We start from the raw sequence: 6,265 nt of genomic DNA on the forward strand, positions 1-6,265 counted from the left end.
CATTTCTCGTAGAACAACCTATTGTCCTATATTTGCATCATACTGAAGATTTAAGCTGAAGAAGGGGCTGTCAGCAGGGGTGGTTTTGGGAAGGGAACTTTCCCACTGGAGCAAACACAATAATACCAGTACTTAGCACTCCTGGCTTCCGGCCCTGTACAGACTCCTGGATCTCCCCGCCTCTCCCTGGAGAGGATGTCTCACCATGTAAATTGAGATTTTTTTGTGTCTTCCATCCCAATAACAGCAGGTATTTGTGTTTGCCCCCAATGCAACGTGGCTTCCCCTCCTGCTCTGTCCCAAGCAAAGCCCTGCTCTTGTCTAAGAGACATCCCAGCCTGCCAGCCATGGAACTGACCAGCATGTCCCAAATGCAGCATGCATTGTGATGGCACCACAGGATTGAATGGAAGAGATCAGGGATGGGCAGGAGAACAGTCTCTGCTGCACATTTTCAGTATGTCCAAGCACAGGATAGAGAGCCAACCATGGACAAGTCAAGTCACTCCCCCACCCCCCCCACACACATTGCTTGGCATTCACACTCAGCACTCCATATATGCTACATGTGATATATGCCATCATGTGCCAGCAATGCCCCTCTGCCATGTACATTGGCCAAACTGGATAGTCTCTGCGTAAAAGAATAAATGGTCACAAATCAGACGTCAAGAATTATAACATTCAAAAATCAGTTGGAGAACACGTCAATCTCCCTGGTTACTTGATTATGGACCTAAAAGTTGCACTATTGCAACAAAAAAACTTCAAAACCAGACTCCAACAAGAGACTGCTGAATTGGAATTAATTTGCAAACTTGACACCATTAAATTTGGCTTGAATAAAGACTGGGAATGGATGGGTCATTACACAAAGTAAAACTATTTCCCCCGTCAATTCCCCCCCACATACACACAGTTCCTCACACCTTCTTGCCAACTGCTGGAAATGCGCCATTTTGATTACTACTGTAAAAAGTTTTTTTTTTCTCTCCTGCTGGTAATAGCTCACCTTAACTGATCACTCTCATTATAGTGTGTATGGTAACACCCATTGTTTCTTGTTCTCTGTATATATATCTTCCTACTGTATTTTCCACTGCATGCATCCAATGAAGTGGGGTTTAGCCCACAAAAGCTTATGCTCAAATAAATTTGTTAGTCTCTAAGGTGCCACAAGTACTCCTGTTCTTTTCACTCAGCACACTGGGGACAATGTTATTGCTTGATTAGAATACCTCAGAGGTAGCAGGGGGATCAATTCATAAGGGTTTGAAGGCAGTAAGTTAGATAGATAGATAGAGATATATGGGTGCCTTAGAAATACAGATGTGTGTCAAGAAAAATGACAAGAGACAAGTGAAAGCCACGTTGGTTTATACCTGAAGGCTGGTGCCCACAGGTACTGGAACTAGGGGTGTGGGGGGTGTTCCAGCACCCCGCCCCGGCTTGAAGTGGTTTCCATCATATCCAGGGTTTGCAGTTTGGTTCAATGGCTCTCAGCACCTGCACGATACAAATTGTTCCAGCCCCCCTGCTGGTGCCATTCGCTTTTCTCCTCCCCACAGCTCTAACAAAGCTCCCCTTTGACTCAGAAGAGGGCCCAAAATAGCCTCCCAATTAATACACAGGCAAGGCCCAATCGTTTGAAGTATGAAACAAGCTGTGTGGGCTGCGTGCGGCTGCCATAAGGAGGGAAAAGGCACCAAGCACACACAGAGCACAAGCAGTGCTGAGAGGCAGACAGAAAGGAAGGAGACTTGCAGTACAGTGGCATTTGCCTTGTTCCACCCCAACCAGGAACTAACACGTTTCCCTAGCACTGTACCTTTCACTGCAGCCGTGGTCCTTAGTGTACCTGTAACCACACACCCAGTGGCTGCATCTATTTCTCGAGTGGTTCCGAAGCTCCCTGTGTTACAGGTGCAGCCTGGTGTTGTCTCTGCTGTGTGCATACAGGCCAATGGTTACGCGCACACACGCGCCCATCGTTTGTTCAGTGTCTGCTTGCAGCGTGTTTCATGTTACACAGAGAAGAGCACACTCCCACATCTGTCTGTGTCCTCTGCCTCCACGGAAAGGATCCTGCTGAAAGGCCCCATCCCCACCTCAATGACAAGCCAGCCCACGAGCAACATCTCAGCACGTCCTGAGCAGGTGGTTTGTGCTGCAAGTGGCTTCCCAGTCCCTAGAGGCCACTGTGTAGCCATGGGTTACGGCAGGTTATTAAGGAGAAGTGTTCCTGCACTAGCTACTGCTAATCCTCTGAATGCTAACCTGGTCCAGAGTGACAATCCAAGCACATAGCAAGGGACAAGTTTTTAGCAGGTCACCAAGAAACACGCCCCCAAACCTCACTAACAGACTTGAAGGTTTCCTTTAAGGGAAGGCTGGTCTGCGGGTGGAGACAAGCCTCTGAGGGGAAAGAGCCGCAGCAGCCAGGGTTCCGTGTGCTGGGGGATCTGGGGACGGCGAAAGGGTTCTAAGATGTGGGTTCAGCCAGGCCGTTTTGGCAGGAAAGGCAGAGAACCTGCGTTACGAGGGGCTGCACAGAAATGGGGGCTGTGGGGAAGGGTGGAGGGCAGCAAAAGCAGAGATGAATGAGGCGGCCCCATCCATAAATTAGAGAGACACGCCCTTGGGCATGAGACAGGAGAGGGTTCTAGGCAGCAGTGCAATGGGCAGTTCAGGTTACGGCAGGCCTCAGGCCTAGCAAGCTGGCAGGTGGATGCATGTAGGGGGAACAGAAGAGCTTAAGACAGTGCAGGGTGAACACTAAAGTGCCGTGACCCAAAAGCATCTGTATGTTGCCCAGCCATGCAGCAGACTGTTACCCAGCCTATAGCATCCCTGGGCCTCCGGGACAGAACCCTACAGCATCCTGAGCTGGCTCAGCCTGTCTCCATTGTCCCATGCTTGTCGGGTGATGTCCGCAATATGCACTAACCACCCTGCCTGCCCCCAACTGTCCATCTCCTTTGCCACCCTTGCCTCCAAAACATCTGCAGCCGCGTGGAGGGTAGTTGTGACAGGGCTCCTGTGTGACACGGAGGGAAGGAGACGTAATTCCACCACGCAAAGCCCTATGGCCCCGGTGGCTCGGCTAGCGCGATTCCACTCACCTGGGTTAAGCAGCCTCGCTCGCCCACATGCCGCCAGGGCTGCTCTGTGACAAGCTACATCTTCCAGATCTGCGCATCCCCGGGCTTTGCGGACATTGCCCCGTCAGCCTGTCCTCCAGGGAACTTCACTCCGCCGAACCCAGGGGAACCATGTTTGCTGCAAGGCGGCTGCTGGCTGCTGGCGCTGCCACCCGATGCATATTTGATGAGAGCTATTATTCTCATCTCCACTCATGAACAGAGAGAGGGGAGCTAACCTTTCCTGCAGAGGAGCTGGGGAATGAATGAGAGGCAGGGGGCAGCAGGCACTGACCCTGAGCTGTGCTGATGGACAGAACTGCAGATACCTCCAAGGAGGGAGAAGATGGGTGGGACAAAACCTGTTAACAGGGAAAAAGGAGGGAAAGGTGTAGTCAAAAGAGCAGCTACCTGCCAGGGGCACTAGAAAAGAAAGCCAAACAGACTAGCCCGTCCCACTGCACCTCCTACTGGATGATGATTGAAACAGACATAGGTTTTAGAACAACAGTGGAGGGGGGATACAGGTACATGCAGACACTCAGTATCCAACAGTATCTGTCATGATGAACTAGCTTCTGTATGTCTGAGGGCCAGAGAAGAATTATTTGGGAGAACTCAGACCAATACAAAAGGGCGGCTATAAAGGCAGATGTTATATTTTGCCAACATAAAATTAATCCCTGCACATGAGCCAGATGTGATCTTTAAACCACTGAGGGCAGGTGTTGTCTAATGGGCTTAGCATAGACCTGGCAGGCAGAAGACCTGGGTTTTTAACCCCAACGATAGCACTGACCCACAATGTGAGCTCAGGCAATTCACTCCCCCTCTCTGTGCCTTTGTTTCCCCAGCTGTATAATGGGTATGTTACCTGCCTTTATAAATAAGGCTTTGGAAGTAGCACTGGCAGATGACAGCCCTACAGAGGTATTATTATGCACTCACTCCTCGCACTGGAGCGGTGATTCGTACCAAGGGCTGCGTGACCTGTTAGCCAGTTGCGAGAACTGTTTGCATTAACAGATTGTGGTTTTTATGTTTACAGGTTTGGAGAGTGATGCATTGGGGGGGCACCAAAGGGCCTGAATTCAAATCCCACAAAGGGCTGAGAACCTTTGCAGCTGGTTGCACTGAGACAAGCTCACAGCCTTTCAGACCAGAAGCGATCATCACGATCACCTTGTCTGCCCTCCTGTAGGTTGCAGGCCACAGAACTTCACCCATCTACTCCTGTAATAGACCCCTAACCTCTGGGTGATTTACTGAAGTCCTCAAACCTTGATTTAAAGACTTCAAGTTACAGAGAATCCACTAATTCCTCTAATTCAAAGCAGATCCTAGATGATCTTTTCTGCACCTGTTCCAGTTTGAATTCATCTTTCTTAAACCTGGGAGACCTTAACTGCACAAGGTGTTCCAGCTCATGTCATCCAAGGAACGTCTAATGTGTCCAGCTCTTCTCCATCCTTAGAGAGCCCTTTGTTCACTCTTCATGATGCCACTTTGGTCTTGTTTCAGGGCTGGGTTAGTGTGTAGGTGCTGGGTGGTGTTGGTGGCCTGAGATACAGGTCAGACTAGATATCTAGTGGGTCCCTTCTGGCCTTAAATTCTATGACACATTACAGTCAAAATCCACTCCACCACACAGCCCCTTGCCACCTCGTATTGGCAATACCACCCAACTTTGTGTCCTCTGCCAATTAATTGGGGTCATTAATGAAAATGTTAAATAAGATTGGTCCCAGGACCAATCCTGCAGGAACTCCCTTGAGCTGGACAGTGCACCTTTCAGCATGACCCACTGAAGTCTCTGCTTTAACCAGTTCCTTACCCATCTTTCAAGTCTCGCGTTAATCTGTATCATCTCCAATTTCACTAATAATTTCCCAGGTAGAAGCTGTTACAGCCACACTGTTATATCAGGGACAAGCTTAAACGGGCAGTTTTGTGCTCTTCTCTCCTGTTAGTGAACCTGCAGCAGCTTGCACCTGCTCCAGACTAATGGAATCTGTGGCCTTGGCTCTAATGCAGTGGGTATTCATTATGCCAAGTCTTCAAAAAGCAAGAGCTTAATTGCAAATCACAATCAATAACCCGCACAGGGTGACCTCTGCATTTAAAACATGTCACCAGAAAAATTCAAAAGTATGTGCAGGCAAGCAATCCTCATAGAATCATAGACTATCAGGGTTTGAAGGGACCTCAGGGGGTCATCTAGTCCAACCCCCTGCTCAAAGCAGGACTAATCCCCAGATTTTTACCCCAGTTCCCTAAATAGCCCCCTCAAGAATTGAGCTCACAACCCTGGGTTTAGCAGGCCAATGCTCAAACCACTGAGCTATCCCTCCCACCTCATCTCAGCGGCCTCCTGAGCCACCTCTGCTACAAAGGAGTTTCACAGGCCTAGCGTGTTTGGGGTGACCCCTATCACGGTTTGAAACAATTAAGTTGTCACGGCAAGACCGTGACTGTTATATACTGCCCCTGCAGCGCTTTCAATCTCAACAGGATGGCAGTAGCAAAGAGAGCAGAGAAGAATCCATGGTTGTAACCGTCTCACCGAATTCAGCTACATTTGTTTGAGCCAAGTCCCTTTTTACCACCTTGCAAATGATTCCTGGCTAAATTAAATGATCAAAGGAGCGTTCGGCCAATCAAAGGCGCTTGATTGCCTGGAACACGCACAGCCCTCTAGTTTTGAGCAGAATATGCTTCAAGCCTCAACCCGTTCCAGGATGACAATCTTGAGGGAGTGACTGCTGGACTGTCTGAAACTGAAATCAGACTCATCAACATGTAGGGCTAGAAGGGACCTCGAGCAGTCATCAAATCCAGCCCCCTGTGTTGAGACAAGACTGAGCAAAACTAAAAAACGCTGGAGTTCCTTGACTTTCTAGGGTACATAGACCATCCATCCACTCGCGCTTTCATCAGACTAGGTGGCTGGGAGCTGCGTTTAAAGGGATAGCTTAACTTTACATTTGAGTTGTATTTAGTTTGACAGTGGGCAGTTGTATTTTGCAGATTATGTACATACACTGGGAGACAAATAGGAGCATTCTATTATAATTAATCTGCCTCTTCCCTCAACTTACTGTATGGCCTTGGGAAAGTCTAACTCT

This window comes from Gopherus flavomarginatus, chromosome 9, assembly GCF_025201925.1.
Source record: "Gopherus flavomarginatus isolate rGopFla2 chromosome 9, rGopFla2.mat.asm, whole genome shotgun sequence".
Lineage (NCBI taxonomy): Eukaryota > Metazoa > Chordata > Testudines > Testudinidae > Gopherus > Gopherus flavomarginatus.